Source organism: Triticum dicoccoides, chromosome 3A (genome assembly GCF_002162155.2).
Source record: "Triticum dicoccoides isolate Atlit2015 ecotype Zavitan chromosome 3A, WEW_v2.0, whole genome shotgun sequence".
Lineage (NCBI taxonomy): Eukaryota > Viridiplantae > Streptophyta > Magnoliopsida > Poales > Poaceae > Triticum > Triticum dicoccoides.
Genome location: NC_041384.1, coordinates 569,678,333 through 569,689,773, shown reverse-complemented (window position 1 = coordinate 569,689,773; position 11,441 = coordinate 569,678,333).

Genomic DNA, 11,441 nt, shown 5'->3' with positions numbered 1-11,441 from the left:
ATCCAAATGGTATGAAAAATTTAAAGTGGCTTCACATGACCAAATTATCATCCTCCTTCAAATTTCAGATCAATCCATTCATTCATTTGAGTCTAGCTTCAACATTCATATTTTTGTCCAATGTGGTACGTTGCAAAACAAATGCCATCTAAGCTCCTCTATTTGAGCTAAAAATTTGTGACGACAGTCTTGTTAGTAGATGATCATCCTCAGCCAAAACTCACGCTCATTGGCCATGTGCATTTCCCGTAACGCTAATCACACATTTGGGTGCTAATTCATGTTCGATCATAGTTCAGTCTCCCTGTTAGATTTTTCTGTTGTCATTTTCTTCCTAGCACGTACCTAGGGAGTTCCCAACCCACTAGACATGCCTATGCCGTCCAGAACGCAGGGCAATGCCACGGTCACCCAGTGACCACGCGGCGGTCATGCGAGTTTATGCGCTCTGGAGTAGGGGCCCTCGGCCACCGTCCAAACCTCGACGTATCACCACCAAACCATATATTTCTGATTAAATATATACTTATGTATCTAGAAATGATTTTGGAAAAAATAAAGAGCAAACTATAAGGCAGCTGCAGTTCAAAATTTACCAGCTTCCTACTGAATTGGCGGAAATTTGTCTTTTTCACCAGAGGTGGATCAAAACTTTTGACACCCAACCATTTTTTCAATTGTGCATTAAATATGGCATAGTATTTTATAAAATTGATTTGGTCCAATTTTGCAACAAATATATGGTAGGTCCTTCACAAAAAAAAACTCATTTTGGGCACTCAACAAATGGAAAATGAATTTTCGTGCAAAGAAAATGAAAACTCCCTTAGGCAACATTCTTTGGAATTCCAAGATGCACCCTTGTGCACAATATGAGATCATTTGAACAAACTATGCCATGAATGTGGCCATAAGATTGATCATTTGGCTTGAAAGCCATGAATCTTCACGCATGATAGCTCATTTCTGAGAACACTTTTTAAAAATAATTACCGTATTACAAGTTTATTATTTTTCCTGGAAAATAGGTCACATATAATGACACAATGCAAAGGCTTTCCAATTTTTTTGAATTTTTTATGCCCGCTTCAAAATGCGGTCAAAATTGCAGGCATGACCGTTTGTCGCTAGTGGTTGAATCTTGGAAAAAAAATTGTGTTTCTCTAATTAAATAGATACCTATGTACCTAGAAATGATTTTTGGAAAACATAAAGAGCAAACTATGAGGCAGTTGCAGTTCAAATTTGACCCGCTTCCTACTGAATCGGTGGAAATTTGTCTTTTTCACCAGAGGTGGATCAAAGCTTATGACACCAACCATTTGGTCAATTGTGCATTAAATATCTCCTAGTATTTTATAAAATTGATTTGGTCCCATTTTGCAACAATTATTTGGTAGGTCCTTCACAAAAAAACTCATTTTGGGCACTTGGAAAATGGAAAATGATTTTTTTCGTCCAAAGAAAATGAAAACTTCCTTAGGCAACATTGTTTGCCAACCCAAGATGCAACCTTGTGCACAATATGAAATCATTTGAACAAACTATGCCCTGAATGTGGTCATAACATTGATCATTTGGCTTGAAAGCCATGCATCTCCACACATGATGGCTCGTTTCTGAGAACACTTTTTAAAAATAATTACTTTATTACAAGTTTATTATTTTTCCTAGTAACTTGGTCGCATATCATGACACAATGCAAAGGTTTTCCAATTTTTTGATTTTTTTGAATTTTTTATGCCCGTTTCAAAATGCGTTCATAATGTCCGGCATGACCGTTCCTAGCTAGTGGTTGAATCTTGGAATTTATTTTTTGCATTTATCTTATTAAATAGATACTTATGTACCTAGAAATGATTTTTGTAAAAAATAAATAGCAAACTATGAGGCAGCTGCAGTTCAAATTTTACCCGCTTCCTACTGAATCAGCGAAAATTTCTCTTTTTCACGAGAGGTGGATCAAATCTTTTGACACCCAACCATTTTGTCAATTGTGCATTAAATATGACCTATTATTTTATAGAAATGATTTGGTCCAATATTGCAACAAATATATGGTAGGTCCTTCACAAAAAAAACTCATTTTGGGCACTAGAAAAATAAAAAATGAATTTTTCGTCGAAAGAAAATGAAAACTTCCTTAGGAAACATTGTTTTCCATCCCAAGATGCACCCTTGTGCACAATATGAGATCATTTGAACAAACTATGCCATGAATATGGCCATAAGATTGATCATTTGGCTTGAAAGCCATGCATCTTCACACATGATAGCTCGTTTTCGAGAACACTTTTTAAAAACAAAAAAAATACTGTATTACAAGTTTATTATTTTTCCTGATAACTTGGTCACATATAATGACACAATGCGAAGGTTTTCCAATTTTTTGATTTTTTTGAAATTTTTATGCCTGTTTCAAAATGCGGTCAAAACGGCGGGCATGACTGTTCCTAGCTAGTGGTTGAATCTTGGAAAACTTTTTGTGTTTATCTGATTAAATAGATACTTACGTACCTAGAAATGATTTTTGGAAAAAATAAATAGCAAACTATGAGGAGGACGCAGTTCAAATTCTACCCGCTTTCTTCTAAATAGGCGGAAATTTGTCTTTTTCACGAGAGTTTGATCAAATCTTTTGACACCCAACCATTTGGTCAATTGTGCATTAAATATGGCCTATTATTTAATAAAAATGATTCGGTCCCATTTTGCAACGAATATATGGTATGCCCGTCACAAAAAAACTCATTTTGTGCACTCCAAAAATAGAAAATAGATTTTTCATCCAAAGAAAATGGAAACTTCCTTAGACAACATTGTTTGCCATCCGAAGATGCACCCTTGTGCACAATATGAGATCATTTGAACAAACTTTGCCATGAATGTGGATATAAGATTGATAATTTGGCTCGAAAGCCATGCATCTTGACGCATGATAGCTCTTTTTTGAGAACACGTTTTTAAAATAATTGTCGTACTACAAGTTTATTATTTTTCCTGCTAACTTGGTCACATATAATGACACAATGCGTAGGTTTTCCATTTTTTGTTTTTTATGATTTTTTTATGCCCGTTTCAAAATGCGGTCAAAACGGCAGGCATGACCATCCCTAGCTAGTGTTTGAATCATGGAATTTTTATTTGTGTTTCTCTAATTAAATAGATACTTATGTACCTATAAATGATTTTTGGGAAAAATAAAGAGCAAACTATGAGGCAGCTGCAGTTCAAATTTGACCCGCTTCCAAGTGAATCGACAGAAATTTGTCTTTTTCACCAGAAGTGTATAAAAACTTTTGACAACCAACCATTTTGTCAATTGTGCATTATATATGGCCTAGTATTTTATACAAATGACATGGTCCCATTTTGCAGCAAATATATGGTAGGTCCTTCACAAAAAAAACTCATCTTGGGCACTCGAAAAATGGTAAATGATTTTTTCTTCCAAAGAAAATGAAAACTTCCTTAGGCAACATTGTTTGCCATTCCAAGATGCACCCTTCTGCATAATATGATATCATTTGAACAAACTATGCCATGAATGTGGCCATAAGATTGACCATTTGAATTTCTCATATCATAAAAGTATTTATATGATTCAACACCTTATTTTTAGTTGATTACGACCAACTTAGATGGTAATAACGTGTACTGGGTTCTGATTGGTCCATGGGCATGTCACGCGGATCGTGCCTCCAACGCCATCGTATGCTCCCAGATCCGACGACAGCCCTTTCTCCCTCACCCCCTCTTTGTCTAAAAAATAAAACTCCCTCACCCTCTCACCCCACAAAGCCCGACCCACAGCCCCGCACGCGAACCCTAGCACTCCAGATTCCTTGTAGCCATCTCCCCGCTCCAGATCGAAATCCGCCGCCCACCTCCCTCTTCCCTCTCCGCCGCACCGCCCATCGCCTCCCGCACAAACCCCCACAGATCAAACGACCTTCTCCCCTCCCCTCCCATTCCCGTGTCCCCATCCTGTTGAAACCCTAAGCGGCGGCGGCGCGCGGGCACTAGCCATCCCGGTTCCCCATGGAGGACTTCGCGCGCGTGGTGGACCCTAAAGAATTGGTCCGTGTGAGTCCGGGCTCGCGCTCTCGTGGCTAGCTGCACAGCTGCCCAAGCTCCCCCTGACCAACCGTGCCACGCACCTCCATAGGCTCAACAAGGATGACTACACCGGCGGCGAGCGAAGGCTGGCGGGCGTGGACATGTTCGTGAGCGCGGCGGACGCGGCCAGGGAGCCGCCCTAGCGACAGCCAACACAGTGTTGTCCGTGCTCGCGGCGGACTACCCCGTGGGTATGCTCGCCTGCTGCGTCTCCAACGATGGCGCCGACATGTTGCTCTTCAAGGCGCTCTTCGAGACGGTGCGGCTCGCGAGGAGGTGGGTCCCATTCTGCCGCCGCCACAGGGTCGAGTGATGACCCACAAGTATAGGGGATCTATCATAGTCCTTTCGATAAGTACGAGTGTCAAACCCAACGAGGAGCAGAAGGAAATGACAAGCGGTTTTCAGTAAGGTATTCTCTGCAAGCACTGAAATTATCGGTAACAGATAGTTTTGTGATAAGGTAATTTGTAACTGGTAACAAGTAACAAAAGTAAATAAGGTGTAGCAAGATGGCCCAATCCTTTTTGTAGGAAAGGATTAGCCTGGGCGCTCTCTTATATGAAGGAAAGAGCTCCCGAGGACATATGGGAATTATCGTCAACCTAGTTTTCATCATGCTCATATGATTTGCATTCATTATTTTGATATTTTGATATGTGGGTGGATCGGTGCTTGGGTACTGCCCTTCCTTGGACAAGCATCCCACTAATGATTAACCCCTCTTGCAAGCATCCGCAACTACAAAAGAAGTATTATGGTAAACCTAACTGTTGGGGATATAACTACCAGGAATGACCCGCCCAGGAGGGGCCGGGTCAATAGCAATGGCAGGTTAACTAAAGGAAGCGGGAAGAGTACACAAGGTGACGGTTTATGATACGGTTTGTAGTAGGCCGAAGCCGAGAGGCGGCTTAAGGCCCATGAGTATAAACCGCCATGTATGATAAGACTTGTAAAGTAAGGCATGTAAAAGACATCACCAAGCTGGACACGTTGTATGAGCCGACCGGGACTCTATTGGCCATAGGGCGTCAACTTGTGTATATAAGGGGACGACCCGGCGGCGGCTTAGGGCAAGAAACAACAGATCAAGAGCCAAGCTAGTGTATTTCGCTCCTTGGTCATTGGAACCTAGCAAATACCACATCAACTGGACTAGGCTTTACCTTCACCACAAGGGGACAAACCAGTATAAAAACCTCTCGTGTCCTTTGTCCCAATTAACCCCTTTAAGCTTCCTAGTTGCGATGGCTCCACGACTAAGTCCTTTCACTAGGACATCTGCCGTGACAATTCCACGACAGTTGGTGCCCACTGTGGGGCAGTGCACGGTGGATTTGAGTTCTTGAAGGGCAGCTTTGAAGGGCTCAAGGGATACGCTGTGGGCCAGATGACCAAGAGTCGTCGCAGCAAGCTCTACATCGACGATGCAGGTTGGGGCCCCGACGCCGGCTCAATTGAGTACAGGTACCGGGTCCCCTTCGGCGGAATCCACGTCTTCATCGACCGGATCGGCGAGCCGGGCCCTGAGCTGGACATCTGCAACGACCTCATCGAGATGGCTCACCGTGCGAGACCCGCCCGAACTCAGCCCGCCGTGAGGCGTGCCTTCGTGGGTTGCATCCATGGAGGGGAGTTTTCTGAAGGATCTGTGGATGGCGGTGAGACGGTCATCCACTCTGACGGTGAGTCGTCCACAGGTGAGACGGATTCATTGTATCAACTATAGGATGGCGGGCTTAGGGGCTATTCCGATGGCAGCAGTATTCAGGACACCTTTGAGCCGCCGAATAGAGCTGGGATCTTCATGGCTGGTACGTAGCCCGTTCAAAACTCTACGGCTGCAGCAGCGATAACCACTGGATCGGCAGCGGCCGGGTCAGGAGACCCCCCGCGCCCGCCGGCTTAGGTGCTGATGGATCTCATGGATAGGATGACGACCCTATTAACCACCGTGGTTGAACCGGCGGACAAAGCTCAGCATGATGCAGAAGTGGCACGGTTACATGGGGAGGTAGCTCAAGCCAAGGAAAACTTGGCGGCGGAGCACGTCCGGATGGCTGCAGAATGGGCGGCTTTGGACGCTCGGGCTCAGCAGCTTCAATCAGAGGCATTTCAACTTTTGATGAATCTGAACGCGTCAAACAAGGTCATGAGGAGAAGGCACCAGAAGACTCAATCGCGTCTGCCCCTGACTTATGATCCTAGGAATCTCTTCCACACACCCGGGGCTGGTCCCAGTAACCCGCCGGAGGCAAACCGGATTACAACACCCGGGGCTGGGGCGCCGGTTCAGCCGCGAGCTATGGAACCCCCTCGGGTGAATATGGCTCCGCCTCATCATACACCAACACCGCCAGGTCAGTTTTCTAACCCTTTTGGAGAATCTGATTGCTGCATCGGCACGTCCGGCGGCTCTCCCAATGGAAGGCGAGTCCCCGACGATGATCGAAACACGAAGGGTCAGAGATGTTCTTCAGACAGCTCTGGCACAGCAGGAGTGATACTATTATAGTCGAGACATGATTCATTCAACCCCTTGCCCAAGCCGGAGCCCAAGATATAGCAGGCATATGGATTCAGCGGCCATGTCAAGCAATGCCCAGTGCCGTAACCAGCCATGCATGTATGACCCGACGCATGATGGAGCTCTTAACTTGGTGGACCAGGAGAGGATCCGCCAAGAGGCTGAGCAGGCGATTCAGCAGGCAGCTGAGCAGGCAGCTCACCAGGCTTTTCCGGTTTACCAAACGGCCTCTGTTGAAATAGGTGTGTCTACGAGGATAGGAGGTGTCCCTTGTCTGGTGCCGGCTCTGCGTAATGAGCGTTTGCCAAAGGACTTTAAGGGGCCTTGCAAGGTGCCTAATTACACAGCCGACTTACAGCTCGGGGCATGGATTGAAAGTTATGAGATGGCCATGGAATTGTTCGAGGTCAGTGATGCAGTAATGGCCAAGTACTTCACTATGATGCTAGATGGAATATCTCACACTTGGTTAAAGGGGTTGCCACCCAATTCCATCGGCTCATGGGAAGAGTTAAAAGCCCGGTTCATTCTGAACTTCAAAGATACATGCAAGCAGCCCATGTTGATTGTGGATTTGACTAATTGCAAGCAAGAGGAGGTGAATCCACGACCCATTGGGTGCACCGGGTGAATGAAATAATACATTCATCCGACAAGATGGATGTCAGCTCCGTGGTCTTAATGTTGGAGAAAATTGCCGTTTTGAACCTCTGAAACAGAAGCTGGGGCAGCTCAAGCGTGATTGTAATGACATGGGCCAGCTGATGGCGGCTCTGGCAAGTACGCTAACTCTGATAGTACCAAGGATCCCGCGTCTGACGAAGAGAAGATAGGGAAGGGAAAGAAGAACAACAACGGGAAGGGTCACCAGCATAACCCGGCAAATCAAGGAGGTAATAATAAACATAAGGCTGATGGTAGTCTGGAGTTTGTGGCTACCACCAGTGCATAGGGCAACAATCAACAATGTAAGGGGAGGCCACCTCCTCGGAAGGCGGGTCAGGTCCCACCCTCGAGCAGCTGCTAAATGAACCCTGTCCAAGACACGACACCCGGGAGAAGCCGGCCACCCATCTATGGAAAGACTGTACGATCATGAAGGCTTTCAAGAATTCTAACTTGTTCGACGGTGATCATGGACCTGGCAACGGCTCAGGCGGTGGCGGCTTTCATGGCCCGGGCGGCGGCTCAGGAGGCGGCGGTTTTCATGGCCAGGGCCCTCAAGGCAATCAAGGCGGCTATAATCAGTAATCTGGCCAGTACCAGAGTAACAATCCGGGTATCAGAGTAACACAAAGCAGCTGAGCAGTGGGCAGTATCATGTATGCACCACCAATTTATGCAAAAGGGACCAGAAGCTTCATAAGAGATATGTGAACGCTGTTGAGCCGGCGGTTCCACGTTATTTGAGGTGGTCTGAGCAGCCTATTTTGTGGAGTAGGGAAGATCACCCTCCCTGGGTTGATAATCCGGGTCACATGGCCTTGGTGGTGGCCCCTCAGGTTGGTGGGTACAAATTCACTAAAGTACTCATGGACGGAGGCAGTAGCATCAACATCCTCTATTATGAGATGTTCCGTCGCATGGGGTTGACTGACAAAAGTCTTAAGACATCCAACACCGTTTTCCATGGAGTAGTACCTGGCAAGTCGACATATCCAGTTGGTAAGATTGAGCTGGAAGTAGCCTTTGGAGATGAGCATGATTCTAGGGCGGAGAAGTTAACCTTTGAAGTGGTCAAAATCAAAAGCCCATATCACGCTCTTTTTGGACGGCCAGCTTATGCAAAATTCATGGCACGGTCGTGTTATGTTTATCTGCAGCTCAAGATGCCGGGTTATAAGGGCACTATCACAGTGCATGGAAGTCGGAAGATAGCTTTGGAATGTGAAGAAGGTGATGCTGCTTACGCCGAATCTGTTTGTGCGACAGAGGAGTTGAAGTTTTACAAGGATAATGTCGACCCGGCGGACATGACGTCTTTGAAAAAGCCAACCACGGAGCATGAGCCAGCGCTGAAGTTTAAATCAACTGACGACACCAAAATGATTGATTTTGTGCCTGGCGACTCATCCAAACAGTTCATTATCAGTGCTAACTTGGATCCAAAATAGGAAAGCGCGCTCATCGAGTTCATCCGTGAGAACCGGGACATCTTTGCATGGAAGCCTTCTGACATGCCGGGTGTACTGAGAGAACTCGCTAAGCACACTCTCAATATTGATCCCAAGTTTAAGCCAGTCGGTATTCGGCGGTTCAATGAGGAAAGGCGCAAGGCTATTGGAGAAGAGGTGGCCCGGCTCTTGGCGGCCGGGTTTATTGTTAAAGTTTTCACCTAGAGTGGTTGGCTAACCCGGTGCTTGTGCTCAAAAAGAATAGCACTTGGCGTATGTGTGTGGATTACAGAGATTTAAACAAGGCTTGTCCGGTTGATCCTTTTTCTCTCCCTCGTATTGATCAAATCATTGATGCTACAATGGGTTGTGAGCGTTTGAGTTTTCTGGATGCTTATTCCGGCTATCATCAGATCAAGATGGCAGTGAAGGACCAAGAGAAGACGGCTTTCATTACTCTGTTTGGAGCCTTCTACTATGTGTCTATGCCTTTTAGGCTTAAAAGTGCCTAGCCGACTTATCAGCGCTGTGTGTAGAACTGTCTTCATAATCAGATTGGGCATAATGTTCACGCTTATGTGGACGATATAGTGGTGAAATCCAGAGAGAAGGAAACTCTGGTAGATGATCTGAAGGAAACCGTTGATAACCTCCGGGTCTACAAGATGATGCTTAACCCAGCCAAGTGCGTTTTTGGAGTCCCAGCTGGCAAGCTTTTGGGTTTTTTGGTGTCTAACAGAGGCATTGAGGCTAATCCAGAGAAAATTAAAGCAATTGCGTCTTTGGCTAAGCCGGCGTGCATCAATGACGTTCAGCAGCTGGCAGGTCGTGTCGCAACTTTACGTCGGTTCATAAGCCGGTTAGGTGAGAAGGCTATGCCATTGTATCAGATGATGAAGAAAACAGATAACTTTATCTGGAGTGACGCTGCTAACTCTGCCTTTGAAGATCTGAAAAGACAGCTCGCCGAGCCACCGGTTCTTGCCGCTCCCATTGAGAATGAGCCACTGTTGTTATATGTGTCTGCTAATACACGTGTTGTTAGTGTGGCCATTGTTGTAGAGCATCCGGTTCAACGGCCGGTTTATTACGTCAGTGATGTGCTCATTGAGTCCAAACAGAGATATCCATATTGGCAGAAGCTTGTTTATGGGGTGTTCATGGCAAGCCGGAAGCTTAAGCATTACTTTCAGGGTCATCCTATTACTGTGGTTAGCTCTGCTCCTTTAGGAGATATTATTCAAAATAGAGATGCCACATGATGAGTCGCCAAGTGGGCCATTGAACTTGGGTCTCATGGTTTAAAGTATGTGCCACATACTGCCATCAAATCTCAAGCACTGGTGGACTTCATTAACGATTGGACAGAGTTGCAGATACCTGAAGAGAAGCCAGGCAACACATATTGGACGATTCATTTTGATGGGTCCAGACAATTGGAAGGCTCAGGGGCTGGAGTTGTCTTAACTTCTCCTCGAGGTGACAAATTTTGTTATGTGTTGCGATTGATGTTTCCTTGTACTAACAATGCAGCTGAATATGAGGCCCTACTCCATGGCCTTCGAATGGCTAGAGAAATGAGTTTAAGACGGGTACGGTGCCTTGGCGACTTAGATTTAGTGGCTCAGCAAGTATCAGGTGTTGGGTTTCGTAGTAATTTCAAAAATTTTCCTACACGCACACAGGATCATGTGATGCATAGCAACGAGAGGAGAGTGTTGTCTATGTACCCAACGCAGACCGACTGCGGAAGCAATGACACGACGTAGAGGAAGTAGTCGTACGTCTTCACGATCCAACCGATCAAGCACCGAAACTACGGCACCTCCGAGTTCGAGCACACGTTCAGCTCGATGACGATCCCCGGACTCCGATCCAGCAAAGTGTCGGGGAAGAGTTTCGTCAGCACGACGGCGTGGTGACGATCTTGATGAACTACAGCAGCAGGGCTTCGCCTAAACTCCGCTACAGTATTATCGAGGAATATGGTGGCAGGGGGCACCGCACACGGCTAAGGAATCGATCACGTGGATCAACTTGTGTCAACTTGTGTGTTTAGAGGTGCCCCTGCCTCCGTATATAAAGGAGGAGAGGAGGGGAGGCTGGCCGGCCAAAGAGGGAGGCGCAGGAGAGTCCTACTCCCTCTGGGAGTAGGATTCCTCCCCCCAATCCTAGTCCAACTAGGATTCCTCGGAAGGGAAGGGAGAGAGAGGGGGGCCGGCCACCTTCTCCTAGTCCTAATAGGACTAGGGGAGGGGAAAGAGGCGCAGCCACCTTGGGCTGCCCCTTTCTCCTTTCCACTAAGGCCCATGATGGCCCATATGGCTCCCGGGGGGTTCCGGTAACCTCCCGGTAACCCGGTAAAATCCCGATTTCACCCGGAACACTTCCGATGTCCAAACATAGGCTTCCAATATATCAATCTTTACGTCTCGACCATTTCGAGACTCCTCGTCATGTCCGTGATCACATCCGGGACTCCGAACAACCTTCGGTACATCAAAATGCATAAACTCATAATATAACTGTCATCGTAACCTTAAGCGTGCGGACCCTACGGGTTCGAGAACAATGTAGACATGACCGAGACATGTCTCTGGTCAATAACCAATAGCGGGACCTGGATGCCCATATTGGCTCCTACATATTCTACGAAGATCTTTATCGGTCAGACCGCA